Source organism: Notechis scutatus, chromosome 9 (assembly GCF_049901735.1).
Source record: "Notechis scutatus isolate UNSWTSFEM ecotype Mainland chromosome 9, rNotScu1.2, whole genome shotgun sequence".
NCBI lineage: Eukaryota > Metazoa > Chordata > Lepidosauria > Squamata > Elapidae > Notechis > Notechis scutatus.
In genome coordinates this window covers 15,389,690-15,404,678 of record NC_142017.1, presented here as the reverse complement: position 1 = coordinate 15,404,678, position 14,989 = coordinate 15,389,690, and the positions used below count along the sequence as shown (strand labels likewise).

The 14,989-nt window shown below is 38.1% G+C and overlaps 1 protein-coding gene across 1 annotated transcript in view; it reads left to right on the top strand.

Annotated features, from left to right (window-relative positions):
• Nucleotides 1–14,989, top strand: part of MAF (MAF bZIP transcription factor) — a 238,824-nt gene that overhangs the window by 197,712 nt on the left and 26,123 nt on the right. The window lies entirely within an intron of this gene.

Here is a 14,989-nt window from a genome sequence, read left to right as displayed (position 1 = left end):
GTTGTTGCAGGAAAATAGCTGGAGGAAGGAGTATGGTGTATATTCATTGTCTTGAGTTACTTCTAAATAAAGGAGATATTTCTTGTATTATCCTAAATAGTTATCATCCATCCTATTTACTTCTGTTCTTCTGTTGTAGTTTTTATCACTTTCTCTCTCTGTCTCATACACACACTTGTGTCTCTATTTTAATAATAAGATTCTGTTTTGATACTACTACTACTACTACTACTACTACTACTAATAATAATAATAATAATAATAATAATAATAATAATAATAATAATAATAATAATAATAATAATAATAATAATAATATTCTGTTTTAATAATAAGATTTGAGCCATATTTTTCCCCTGCTGCCCTACTTGGAGGTGCCAGGGGACTAAACACTGGGACAGCATTTCTGGATCAGGTCAAGATTTGTCACATTTTGTAGAGAAATCAAGTGTGCCCCAGAAGCTCATAAGCATGAAGCAGAGGTGATAGTTGTGGTGCCATGCAGTTGATACACCTTGGTTCAGAAGATAGTAAAACATCATCATGAATAGCATCCCTAAATCGAGTGGAGTAACTCAGTCCTTCATCTGTGCTACAACCTTTATTTAATTCATTTCTTTGTCTACAGACTTGTCTTTGTCCTTCTTCATTCAACCCTCAGTGTTATGAGTAGAAAGTAACCATTATTATTGTGGTTATTATTGTGTACATTTTCTTATTAGTGGTTTCCTCCAGAATTGTTGGGATGCTTAAGAGTGTCTGGCTAGTGCTAATCTTTCTGGCTAAATTAGCTTTGTTCTTGGGAGATTACAGGATAACGGTTAGGCTGGGAGACACTGGGTAGCAAAGGGAAGAGAACTGATTTAAAATAAAGGGAAAGAGTTCAAAAGATTTGGAGAATCCTCAAGGGCAAACAAGGCAGATGGAATGAGAAAACGCCAAGGGACTTTTTAAGGCTAACAGTTGGAAAAGCACCAGTATCAAACAGAACTGGCAAGGAAAAAGGAAAGGGGAAAAGAAAGGGAAAGGGAGACAGAAAGGAACATTCAATGGATATTTTTTTTTTTAATTTGGTCTGATTCAGTGAAACACATTTCATAATACAGCATAATACTGAGTCCTGTTATTTTACATAAAGTATGTTGAAAAAATCCATCTCATCTGTATTTATAAACTGGAGCAAAGCAATGATTGCCAGCACTTCCAGAAACCTACTGCATTTGCCATTCCTAGGGATTGTTTTAATGGATAATAAAGCATGGAGAGAAGCAGAGAGTTTGCTTTTTCTTTCTTTTTAATTTATTGGCCGAATAGAAAACCATGCAGACAACGAAAGGTTGAAGGGTTGAGCACAGATTCCCTCCTGTAAGCTAAATAAAAAAAACACTCATTATAAACGGGTGGAGCCTCTGAGTTATATAGCTTTTAACCAAGGCCAAAGGTTAGCCATTAAGAACGACACAGTCCAAACAGGAGTCGGTCAAGGTTGCCGGAGTGGGAAGAAACTCAAATATTTGTCCTATAATTCTCAAGTTTAGTTTACCTGGTGTGGCAAGACTGTGGGGGCGAGGCCTGTTGGAAATGATTAAATGGCTATGTTGAGACTACAAATTGCTGCTACTTGCTTTTGTGGCTGGACTTGTTGCTGTTGAGTGATGGTGCCTATCATTGTGTTGTATGCCCAGTAAAACATTCCAGCGGTGACAGATAGACTGCAAGTCACAGCTACTCCATCACGGCTGAAAGACCTGACTTGCTGGGAATTTGGAATGAGCAGCGGAGCTCAGCTCTGTGGGGCTGGGCTTCTGCTGGGTGCGTAGACACAGCTGTAGCTGGTGAAAGGGTGAACTTATGATGCTATGAAGAGCAGAGGAGCTGGCAGAAGACCAACGAGAAAAAGTAGAGGATTTCAGGGAAAACCCCTTGAAGCTTCTAGAGCTCGTAGAGCACTTGCAGATAGCTTTCCTCACAGGGGAGACAAGGAGCACTTTGTAGAAGCAGATGTTGGTAGAAACAGCCCAAATACAAATTGTCCTTGGCCACTTGCTTAACAATGTTTCCATTGAAAAACAACTTCTAAAAAAAAAGTCAGTTACAACTTAAATTTGAACCTAACTTTGGCTGGATTGTTCTATGTCATTCTGAAGCTCTGCCCCTCCCCCACCCACATACACAGTCACACCCGCCCACACCCACCCACTTGCACACATACACAATGTCTATCTGTTCATCTCCATGTCCATCTCCATATCTACCTACCTATCTGTCTGTTCTTTTCTTTGTATCTATCTATCTATCTATCTATCTATCTATCTATCTATCTATCTATCTATCCATCCATCCATCATCTGTTTGTCCATCCATCTATCTGTCCGTCCATCCCCCACCCCCATCCTCTATCTATCTATCTATCTATCTATCTATCTATCTATCTATCTATCTATCTATCTATCTATCTATATCTATGTATCATCTATTGGAAGCAAATTAACAAAACCAAAACAAAGAAAATCATGTCTATCTCATGTCAAGAACATAATCTTCTATCTCATGTCAAGAACACTCCATGGAGTTTCTTCTACTCTTCTACTCAAAGAAGCCAACTCTCCCCCACAAAGGATCTACCTCAGCTCTGTTCCCAGAATCCCCCAGCCAGCCATGAAGTCCACCCATTTTAAGCTTGCTAAAGTTGAGAAACAGTGCATGATGTAAATGTTTTACTTGCCCGTCTCTCATTGTGCCTCACAGACACACCTCTGGCAGAAATGTTTAAGCCTGCATGTCGTTTGATTCTCTGTTCTGAATGTACCTAGTAAGATATGATCCAGCAACTAAAAATACAGAAAAGTTAAAAAAAAAAAGAATAGATTTTGCACAGTAAAGGATTTCCAGGAACTCTTTAAAGCTTTACATTCTATGATTTATAAACTTTTTAAGCACATTGGTTCATTAGAAAATTATGATTACACTGAAGATGATGGTGATAATCATTGCTATTTAGTCCATCTTGACTAAAACAAACCTCCAACTGTCTAATTAGCAAGTTTTGTCTTCTGTTGTAAACAACAAAAATAAAATGAAAAATCAAACTACAATTGAAAGAAGAAAGTGGTAATATGGCTTAAAGTCTATTTTTTGTGGGCTAGCTAAACTTTTCAAAACGTTGATTAAATATAAATACCATTGGGTTTCCCCCCCTCTTTTGTGGCTCTTAAGATTATATGAATGGAATGGAAATACAATATATGTGCCTCAGAGAGACCCATCTTGCAAATGAGTGGTAGAGTTTTGGAAAACATAATGCCTGAGTGCTGCCTTGACCAGGTTTTATTTTTTCTGAGGAAAAAAAAAAGAGAGAGAGAGAGAGAGAGAGAGAGAGAGAGAGAGAGAGAGAGAGAGAGAGAGAGAGAGAGAGAATACTATTATCTCATCCTTTACTCTTGTGCTGTCATTTTTCCTTCCTGTGACACCTAATACGTTCCAGCTATCTTTATTTACAAGGGACAGCTCCCATCCTTCCGGTTCTTATTTTTCAGAAATCTTAAACTTTCTACTTCACCCCATTTTCCTTTCCGTGTGGGGAATGTTTATATCCTGTTGATAACTCTCTTAATTCATTTTTGAAGTAGTATTTTTATGAATCCTACCTGTGTTTGGAAGAAATTACTTGTTCCGTATAAAAGAGAGCTTTGTTTAGAAACTGTTTATGTCTCTGTGTGCAGAAAAGCATCTTATCTTGGAGGAGGAAATTGTGAAAGACTTGCTTGTTTTTTTAGTGCATCCTTCTTTAACCCACCAAACTACTTATCTGTTTAAGTACGAGTGCAGAGAAGAGCAACAAGAATGATTAGGGGCCTGGAGGCTAAAACAAATGACGAACAGTTGCAGAAATTGGATATCTCTAGTTTAATGGGGAAAAAAGCACTGTTCTAATATTTGAGGTTCTGTCAGAAAGAGGAGGGGAGCCAATGTATTCTCCAAAGCACCTGAAGGCAGGACAAGGAGCAATGGATGGAAACTAATCAAGGAGAGAACCAGAAACCAGTCTTAAATTTATCTAAGGAGAAATTTCATGACAGGAAGAACAATGCATCAGTAGAACAACTTATGGGTGCTCCAACATGAGATTTTTAAGAACAATTGGACAATTGTTTTTCTGAAATGGTATAGGGTTTCCTGCTTGAGTAGGGCATCGGACTTCCAACTCTGTTAGTCTGTTTGTTTATATATTTGATTTATAGCCTGTCTGTCACTTCAGACCAATCCCCAATCTGAGCTATAGGAAAAGTCTTTTAAGGATGCTTGCAATACTGTTATGTTTTCATCTTGCACATGCAGGTCTGAGATTCAACTAGGTGACCAACAATAGTCACTTGTCCACACAATCTTGAATATGACCTGATTATTGCCAGAACCTGAACAGTTAAGACGTTAGAGTGGATAAATGTTGGAGCAACTCTATCAAAAATCTATTCCCTAAGTGATTATCTACTTCACTGTATTCATAAGGACACTAAGACAGGTCCTATGGCAGAACAAATCAGAATTTATACATAAGTCAGGAAGAAAGAAAATACCTGGAGAACCTGGTTACGTTGGATCTAGAATAGACTGGTAAAGAAATGTTATACCATTGATTGCTGTCAGATGTTAGGATTGTCAGATATCTCAGTGTTCTGAGGCCCTAAAAGGATAGATATGCATGGCTCTCTCCAATCATGAACAATACTAACAATTTAGTGGGGCTCAACTTGAGCAAGAAATTAAAAAAAAACTTTTGATGTGTTATATATTAGCTATCTGATAACAGATAACTGATAACAGATAATCAGAGTTGGAAGGGACCTTGTAGGTCATCTAGTCCAACCCCCTGCCCAAGCAGGAGACCCTACACCATTTCTGACAAATGGTAGTCCAATCTCTTCTTGAAAGTATCAAGTGATGGCGCTCCCACAACTTCCGAGCGCAAGTTGTTCCATTGGTTGATCTGTATTTTCTTACATGAATTAATTAAGGATATAGGACCATCTTCCTTAACTTACTTAAAAACTTTATGGCTAAGAGTGTCAGCCAATGCTTTTAAGGAAATGAAAAAAAAAAAAGAATGATAGAAGAGAACATTTGTGACATTTATTGAACTGTGGGCTCCTTGGTGCTTTCTGAACTTGGTGCTTTTCTTGCAGACGTTTCACCACCAAGATACGTAGCATCATCAGTGTCACCAAACTAGGTAATATCAGCACTGATAATGTTACCTGGTTTGGCAAGGAAATGCCTGCAAGAAAACCACCAAGCTCAGAGGGCATCAATGACCCCCAGATGTTAGAAAGTCAGGGAAGTAAGGAAGTTGAGAACGAAAAGATATTTCATCCATTTTATGCCACCTCCAACTGAATATTCCATAAAAAGTGTAGCTGGGGGGATTCTGCATGCATGTTTTATTAAGGGACTGTTCCTACTTACCTGTATTGAACTGGACTTGAACTTTGAAGTTACTCATACTTTGTCTCGTAGACTAGCTCCCTGCTTTATTTAAATAACAATTACCTTGGTGCTTAGCTCAAGACTTAAAGCATGAGGTTACAACTCTCCCAGTTTGGTTTTGAGTACTTATTCTCTCCCTCCCTCCAGTAGACCATGACTCTTGCTGGGAAACACTCACAGTTTTCTAGTCTATTGCTGGAGGCAGGTTTCCCCAAGTTGGATGACACGTTTACTCACAAAAGGGCCTCATATTTAGTAAGGTTGGCTGTGTGATTTCTCTAAAGTTCCTAACCACAAGAGTGTATTTTTAGATTCATGCAGAAAGCTCCCTTTACCCTGAGCCACAGAACCCAGGAAGATAATTTAGAAATAAGGCTGATTTCTGCTTCCTGGGGCACCTATTCCTTCTCTAAAGACTTGCATTGGCAAATCAATCTCTGGAGGAGGAATCAGTAGCTAGAGACCCAAAGGGCTAAAGTGCCTCTCTTGAAGATTGTACTATCCTCCCTTTTGCCAAGATCAACAAAATATGTTTCCTTATCATAGAAAATGTGCTTCTGTCATATGTCATGATGAGTACCAATTGAGATGATTCCATAGGGGAAGTAATTACCCTACTTCAGATACATTATGCAATAGGTGCATCATTGCAAGACAAGGTTATGGAAAGGCTATCATGGAAGAATCTCTCCCTCCCTCCCTCCTCTATCTATCTATCTATCTATCTATCTATCTATCTATCTACCTTCTCACTAAGGGTTGAAAGCAATTTGATGGCATGTAATCAGAAGGTATCTGATGGTCCTACAGAATGCTGGATTAGATTGGGTGTTTGGCTTGATCCAGCAGGATTCTTTCTATGTAAGGGAAAGGTTGTATAGAGAAAAGGGGCCTCATATTATATTTGGTGGTGGTTAAAGAAACTGTATATAGTGCCCTGAGTTGCATGTGGAATGGCAAACCTTATAATTTCTATCAAGCAAACAAGCAAACATTGCTGGGCTACAACTCCTGTCTTTAACCATTGATCACCAGGGTAATTCACTTTGCTAGTTGGGAGGTTGGCATCTGCCACAACTCAAAAGCCTCATCTCTGTTTTAGTCTGACTTTCGATAGCTCAGAGGCAGGGGGAATAGGATCCATCTACTTATCCAATACCTTGTACCCATCTGAAAAGCAAAAAAACAAAAAAAAAAAAACCCACAATGGTTTTATTTTAGAAATTCCTGTCATTTCCTTGAGGGTGAACCTGGGAGAAGATTCCCTTGCAAATAATAAAAAGCATCCATCCTGGTGAACTAACATCCTATTTTCTGTATAAAATCCTAGCTATTTCCTTAGCAATAAAAGAAAATGAATAGAATAGCTAAGCCAATGTTCATCAGCCTTGGCAGCTTTAAGATGGGTGGGACTTCAATCCCCACAATTCCCTAGCCAGATTGGCTGAAGATTTCTGGGAGTTGAAGTCAACCCATCTTAAATCTGCCAAGGTTGAGAAACACTGAGCTAAGTTATTTGACCTTGCTCTTTCATTCTCACCTTTTCATAGTTAACTGTAACTGTCCTTCTACCTTAACCTACACCTCCAAAATCCCTTGCACTCAAAAATTACAGAAAATTACTTTGGGTTGCAGTGAAGGCCATATCAGGTTTTGGACATTCAGGTTTCCTTATGAATTGCCTTGCACCGAGCAAGTTGTATCTAAATTGGTAGAATACCCAGTATCCTTTGTCACTAACCCTTTTCAGCTCTTCTGCCACAAAATCCAGCTTAATGTATTGTGAGCAGCTAGATTCATCCCTCTGTGGAAATTGGTGGTGGCAACATTATGGGAAACCAACAAATTTCCAATTTAAAAAATTGCTGGTTGTGCTCCCTTAATCGCATTCATTTTTCAGTCAACATTGAGTGACAGCCTGATTTGGCTATATACCTATCATACCATTCATTTTGGAGTTTTCCTAGGATAAAGTGATCCCAGAATCGGGGTGAAGGTTTGCAACTGTGGAATAGGGAAGATTTTGCTCTGTCTTTTTCCATTTTCTTGAGAAAATGGCAAGCAAGGTCTATATGCAGAACTCTCTCAAAAGATAATAAACTCAAGAGAAAGTTTCCTCTGGGATAGAAAGAGCAACAGAAGAGAATAAATAAAATCAAGGTTGTTTGCAGGCTAAAAACAACATTGCAAACATTTCCACAAAGTTGGCTTGCCTGCAGGAAACGGGTTCTTAAGGAGTTGCAAACATTGCTATTACTGCTACAATTACAGTAACTTGAAAATATCAAAAGTATTTCCTATTTATTTATTGCAAGCATTCAGGAAACCGGGTCTGTAAACTAGGGCAGAACTGCAAATGGGAGTGAAGAAATAGTAGCTTTTCAGGTGATTCCAAAGGCTTTAGCATAAAAACGAAGAGCTTCAATTGTCCTCACATGCACGGGTTTTGCTTTCTGAAATATTGAAGTGACAAACCCCAAAAACTTTAACCTTAAACTTTCTACTATTGACCTCACCCCTTTCCTAAGAGGTCTGTAGGGGGGCGTGCATAAGCGCACCAACGTGCCTACCGTCCCTGTCCTATTGTTTATTTTATTTTTCTTATATGTACCCATTTCATGTATTCATAACTATGTATATACTTATACCTATTATCTTGTAAGTGATTGACAAATCAAAATAAAATAAATAAATAAATAAAATTCAAATGCAGCTTGGTACAAGAGCCAAATGAAGAACTTGGGCTGAAAGGTCAGAAAAACAGGCCTATCTTTTGAGAAGAAGCCCAAATCTCTTTTAAAAATGAACTTGATGCCATGTTGTTTTTATGAGTGACAGAAGCTTTTATTCATGTTTACACGAGAGGAAGTGGAATTGGCTGGGGCAGCCCCTATGCAAAGCACTGAGCCATGTTTAAAGATGCTGAGCAAAAACTAGAAAGAAAACAAGTCATTTTGCCTTGTTTCAGAGAACTTTGATCTGTTTTCTTTCTCACTAAGGTCACAAAAAACTTTTCGCCTCCATTGCCAATCTCTTTCCCAGGTGCTATAAAAAGAACTTGGCATTTGGGTTAATTTTCCAAACATTTCAGACTGTTAAAATATGGGGCACTTGGATTTCTTAAGATTTGTGAACCCATATTTTACAGTCTACCTCTTACACAGCCATTGTCATCTGAAACATTGGTGTTTCTTTCTTCTCTTATAATCCCTGGAATTGATAAGTTGGCAAATATATGAAACATATATGAAAACATATTAAACATGTTTTCATATATGCTTATATAAATCAAACATACGAAGAACGGCTGCAGGAATTGGATATGTTTAGTCTGGTGAAAAGAAGGACTAGGTAAGATATGAAAGCAGAGTTGCAGTATTTGAGGGAGTGTCACAAAGAAGAGGGGGTCAGCCTATTTTCCAAAGCACCAGAAAGCAAGACAAGAACCAATGGATGGAAACTAATCAAGGAGAGAAGCAACCTAGAGCTAAGGAGAAATTTTCTAATGGTGAAAACGGTCAACCAGTGGAACGTCTTTTCTTCAGAATTTGTGGGTGTCCCATCAATGGAGGTTTTCAGGAAGAGACTGAATAGCCACGTCTGAAATGATTGAGCAGGGACTATATGAACCTCCAAGGCCCCTTCCAATTCGGTCATTCTGTTAAATCTCAGACTTGACAGGGGTAGAATACTTGAGGAGGAGAATGGCACCTAATTCCTGGTTATCAAGTTGTAGATTTTCTTTGTATTTTAAGTTAGTTTTCTTTCTTAGTTGCAGTTTGCAGCTTTACGCATTGTGTATTATTTTACTCCTAAAGATATAACTGGGGTGGCTTGAAAATAGGTTGTGTCAGGAGGTTCAGAACACACAAAATTTCTAGAATCATTGGCAGGGTTGGAAGGAAATTAATAATAGCAGAAATAGCTTCTCTACAGGGGTCTAGATGTTCAAAGTACTATATGAACATTAACTAATGAATTCATTGATGGGTTCAATTGCATAATGATTTCTAACAGTTGGTGACCAAGACCAAACAAAGCAAGGTGATAATGGGTGCAACAGTTAATATTCAGTGGTGATGCAGGTGAATTTCTGTTTAAATTGAAGACAGGAACACTTGCATTTTTATTATCTTCTCAACACAAGCTATTACCTCCCTTTGTTAAACACGGTTATATCCTGATTTATACATCCCTTTTGGAATCACTCAATACGATCTAAATTTTGACACCTTGATCCCTACTAGCCCTACATGTTGCTCAAGAACTCCGAATGTTGGTTAGGCTATTATTAACTCCTGATTGGAACATCTCTTCCCCATAAAGAAGCATTGGTCCCTGAATCTAGCAGCCTTTTAAATTATCCCCAACTAGCCATAAAGCAACAATACGTTGAGGCATTGAAAAATAAATGGAGGCTAGATCTAGGCTTCAATCATATTGATGGCATCTCAACTTGATAGTCTCAATGGGGCTCATTAGAAGGCTCTCCATTGCGGCCCAATACTTACACCTATGTATTGCTACAATACACATTTCCTGCTTTAGATTTTTCTTAAAATAAGTAAAGTAAATCATAGAAGAAGAATTGTATATTCATAGACCACAGCTTTGTTGTTGTTGTTGTCATTGCTTTAAGATGGAAAATAACATAGTTGATATTATGCAGGATGATGGTAGCCTTCAGGGTAATGAAGTACGAAACTTCAACTGATTTACCTTCAGGCCTTTGATTATCAGCTTGGTATCTAAATGGATATGATTTTTTGTCTAAACTACAGTCATCCTGTAACCCTATAGCAACCCTATTGCAGTAAACTTTTCCTTTGCTCTGGACATCCTGGTCTTGGACATATTGTAGAACTCCTTTGGGGGTTCCCTCAACAGTGCCCATCCCCCAACAGAATGGACACATGATTCAATCAAGAAGGGGAGGGGAGGGGAGGGAAGGGAAGGAGAATGATGAAAGGGAAGGGAAGAGGGAGGGAGAGAAGGAATCTCTTGGCAAAGAAAACCACAAAATCCTACAGCATAAATAATTGATATCTGATGATCCCATCTCTTTCTTTAAATGCAAGTAAGGTAGCAATCTGAAACAAAAGATTGTACAGGTTTCTCCCTGGCCACCATAAGTCTTGTGTGTGTGGTCAGGTCCATCCCAGTGAAAGGTCTGACAGATGGAGATAGATAGAGAAATCCATCACAAGTTGCCTTTTCATTCAAAAATGTCCTGATCTACTCAATTGCAATCCAACACAGCTTGGATGGAAACAATAAATCCTTTAGCATCTGTCAGATTCTATTTCGCAGCTCAGAACCATGTATGCCTAAGGGAGGTATGTACAAAAATTCATGCATGATAGGGAAAATAGTTTAGTAAGATGGATACAAAAATGTATATATTTCCCTAAACAGAGAAACAGAGAGATAGAAATAATTGGACATAGAAATGAAGAAAAATTAGGGTTAACAAGTGTGTACATAGGACAGAAATGTAGGTTTTGGAAAATGCATATGGAATGTATATATTAGGGATACATACATATGTATATACACATACTATAGAAGATTGCAAAACAAATGTATGAATAAAGCAGATTTCTAAAAAAAAAAAAAAAAAAACTACAGAAGGATGTATGGTCCAAATTTAGCTATTTTTAAGTGTCTTCAGCTTATTTTAGCCAAGCAATTTTTGTGTCTTTTGGAAGCTGACCGAAACTGGTAGCCAAATATGAACATTCCTGATCAACGCAATTATGCATGTATGAATGTATGCATCGTATTTGTAAAAATAATAACTTTTAGATAGGAGAATCTAGGAACTGGGTTATTCCATTTGTGCTGTCATATTTGGTCCCTTGGCTTCTTTTCATCATCTATCCAGGGAACCTCTTCTCTACATTTTAATTAAAAAAAATAAAACACTACCACTCAACACATTGGATGCCATTGTGTGTTTAATGGTAATAAGATTTCTCCTCAGCAGCATTTTATTGGGATATGCTTATCAAAACCTACAGATTGGTTTTCCTTCCTAAATCATAAATTATCTCAACTCTTCCCTAGGAGAATAGGAGAATAGCTATTGATTTGCAGGGAGGTGATATGCAGACTATTTAAATGTAATCAATCAGAGGATCTGTTAAAAAGATGGATTATTAGAATCATAGAATTAATCAAGGGCAAACTTTGTAATCATTTACGGTAATGCCATCACATGCTCTAATTGTTTAGTGTAAGATTATAATACCATCACAGCTCTGTTTCAATGTGGTTCTTTCCCCTGCGTTCAGCAAACCTGTTTGGCCCTTATCAAAATGTAGGGTAGAAATGGTCACTGTCTTAAGCAGCAGATAGGCTGTACTGAACTCTACAAGGTAACTCAAGTGAATTGTTAATGCAGTGACCCAATTCATGCAAAATATTATGGGAATGGCTGGGACAGCAGGCTCAACCCAGAAACTGACCCACTCCAAATTGGTCTAGCATATTGTATGAATTTTTTGAAGGGTAAGTTTGAAGGGAGCTTCCCACCAGCATAAGTGGGCACAAATCTGCAGAATACCACCAATCTGGTGACATCTACTTTGGGGAAGATGTCAGAACTTGTTCAGTTGCAATGTGTGTGTGTGTGTGTGTGTGTGTGTATGTGAGTGTGAATTATCTTAAACCATATCTGATGGCCTAATCCTCCTCCTAATTTCCCTTTTTATATTAGATATGTTTGCCTGAGTTCCTGATGCTCTTAGGAATCAATTCAAGCAGTGGAGGAAAAAAAAAATACTAATTTATTTTGTTGCGGTTCCCCTTCAGTGTTTTTCTTTTTTCCCCCAGGAACATATTGGATTGCACTTTTATTCATTTGTTTATTTATTTCTTCATTGCCTGCTCAAGGTCCCCTTTGCAAGGATACCAAGCTGTAAAACGACTCAGATCCATTAAGTCTTCATACGTCTTGTTAACACTTTGAAGTCCCCATTCCAATTCTACTTGCTAGCAGGCACATTCTGGTTGGAGGGGAACTCCATAATCATCTGGGAAAGACTTCTACTCAGCCACCTGGTAAATGAAGGTTTACTCTAGGCTGAAGCAAAAAAGGGAGGGAAGGAAGGAAGGAAGGGAGGGAGGGAGGGAGGGAGGGAGGGAGGAAGGAAGGAAGGAAGGAAGGAAGGAAGGAAGGAAGGAAGGAAGGAAGGAAGGAAGGAAGGAAGCTCTTCCCACTTAGCACAAAAGATCATCTAGGGCTTATCCAGCTGGGGACAAATTTACTCTTAAAACCACAAAGAGGTCTTCTTGAATACAAGATGTTAATTGCACCAGGAATTTAGGCTCCCTAAGGATTCAACAACTATGGCTTTCAGCAATAATTGGGATTAAGAAGGAAAAGGGTGCATGGTTTCATGATGCTATTACCCCAATTCCTGAAACTAAAATCTTAAAGACTCTTCCTTGGTGGCCAATAAAAGACATGCATGTGTAATTTTGGTCAAAAGAAACACTGAAGAAGAAATGGACATTTTGAGCTATGTGCAATATAAAATATGCAAGACCAGAAGAGCATTCATTTATGCACAAAAATACACACAAATGTGCATTGCTTTAACTTAGCACAGATTTTAATGTGGGTTAAAAAGAAATAAATGAAAATTTTTGGCTATTTTGTTACAGCACCTACATTTCTATTTATAAATTTCATGGGTGGATACATATACAGAAGATTGTAGAGTGAATGCTTCAAGAACAGTCTCTCTTGTCTCTCTCTCTCTTCACTCTCTCTCTCTCTCTCTCTCTCTCTCTCTCTCTCTCTCTCTCTCTCTCTCTCTCTCTCTCTCTCTCTTTGGGGTAATCCCATTGAGATCTTTGCAGAGAATATTAATGGCTCCTTCAAAAGAATGCAGGTGGTAAGAGCTGACTGTTGGAGACTGGGCCCTGTCTGCAGACCCATATATTTCCAAATCAAAATCAACCAGAAATTGGGTGACCTTGGAGGAGAGTTACTGATCAGAGGAGATGGATCCTTCCATAAATCTCATAGTTTCCATTTCACGGATAGAGAATCTTTTTGGAACGAGGGTAGATTCAAGATTTTGTGTCTATAGAGCACATTCACAAAATGACTATGGATGCTGTTCAGCTGTGGTCAGTGACAAAAACTGCTTAGCACACTGACTTATTTCCCCGCATACTCTTTATCATGCCTATGGGAATTTGTGGACTCTAAAGGTATTCTTGCAGCTAAATATGATGCTATGCTTCGTAGCTGAATAGCTTTATCTTTGTTTGAGTGGTGGGATTCAAATTTCTTTACTACTGGTTCTGTGGGCATGGCAGGGGAAGGTTACTGTAAAATCCCCATTCCCTCCCCATTCCACTAACCTGCTTTCCAGCTCCATTCACCTGTGCAGGGCAACCAAAGAAGACCCAGCCAATCAACTGGGACTAGGGCAGCCGAGAATAGATGGGGGCGGGACCAGTCAGAGGTGGTATTTGCCGGTTCTCTGAACTACTCAAATTTTCCGCTACCAGTTCTCCAGAACTGGTCAGAACCTGCTGAATACCACCTCTGCTTTGTTTTTTAATATGTTTTTCAACGAAGGTGATACAAGAAATTTTCCATGATGTGCATCAAAGAAGCTTTGGTCTTCTTTGTCAGTTTCTATAGAAGGTTTGCTGTGAAGATCAAATTAATCGGAAGAATGAATTGTATTATATCTCCATTATGCATCTTAATGTTGTGTATGTTTGTCTAAAATGGTAGCCCCTTGTCTGATCATACATCAGGCAGGGTCAATCTGGTTAACATTTGGTTGAGATACAACCAGGAAATCCAAAACAATGAAGAAGCTTAATTTTGATCAGATTAAGTTACACAAAGTTTTTTTAACTGGAGAATTTCATTAGTAGCACCCAATTTAACTTTAAGCTTGTTAGGGTGGAGTTTTTTTTTTTTTTTTAAAAAAAATCATTTACTTGCAACTGTTTCATGGACAGGAGAAGTCTAACCAATATTTTTTATGATAGACGAATGGGAAGATGTTCCAAGATAATAAAATTTTCCAAATTATTATTCACCCAGACTGAGAAGCTTATAACATTGGTACTGCTACCCTTTCTGTATTATTGTCAAGAAAACTATATGGACTTGTCCGTGAAATCATAAGAAACAGAGCTTTATTTGACAAAGAGTTTATTTGTCTTTCTGTCAGTCCATTAATTTGTTAATTAACTGAATATTTTTATTGGAGAGGAAATTGGGCCAAAGCATCATGATTTTTGAATCTGAATTTAAAAGATGTGTATGAAGTTCGGAGATGGATGCTAGATAAATTGATTAATGAACTTTTTTAATTAAAAAAAATGTTTTGTTAGGTATAAAAGTCAATGAGATCATTCCAAGTGAAAGGATTAACAGAGCTTTAAATAATGTTGAATCGATTATTTAATTGGTTGAATCCTCTGATTAGCTGATTTACAAGAGCATTTTCAGTGTGAAGAAAAATGAGCA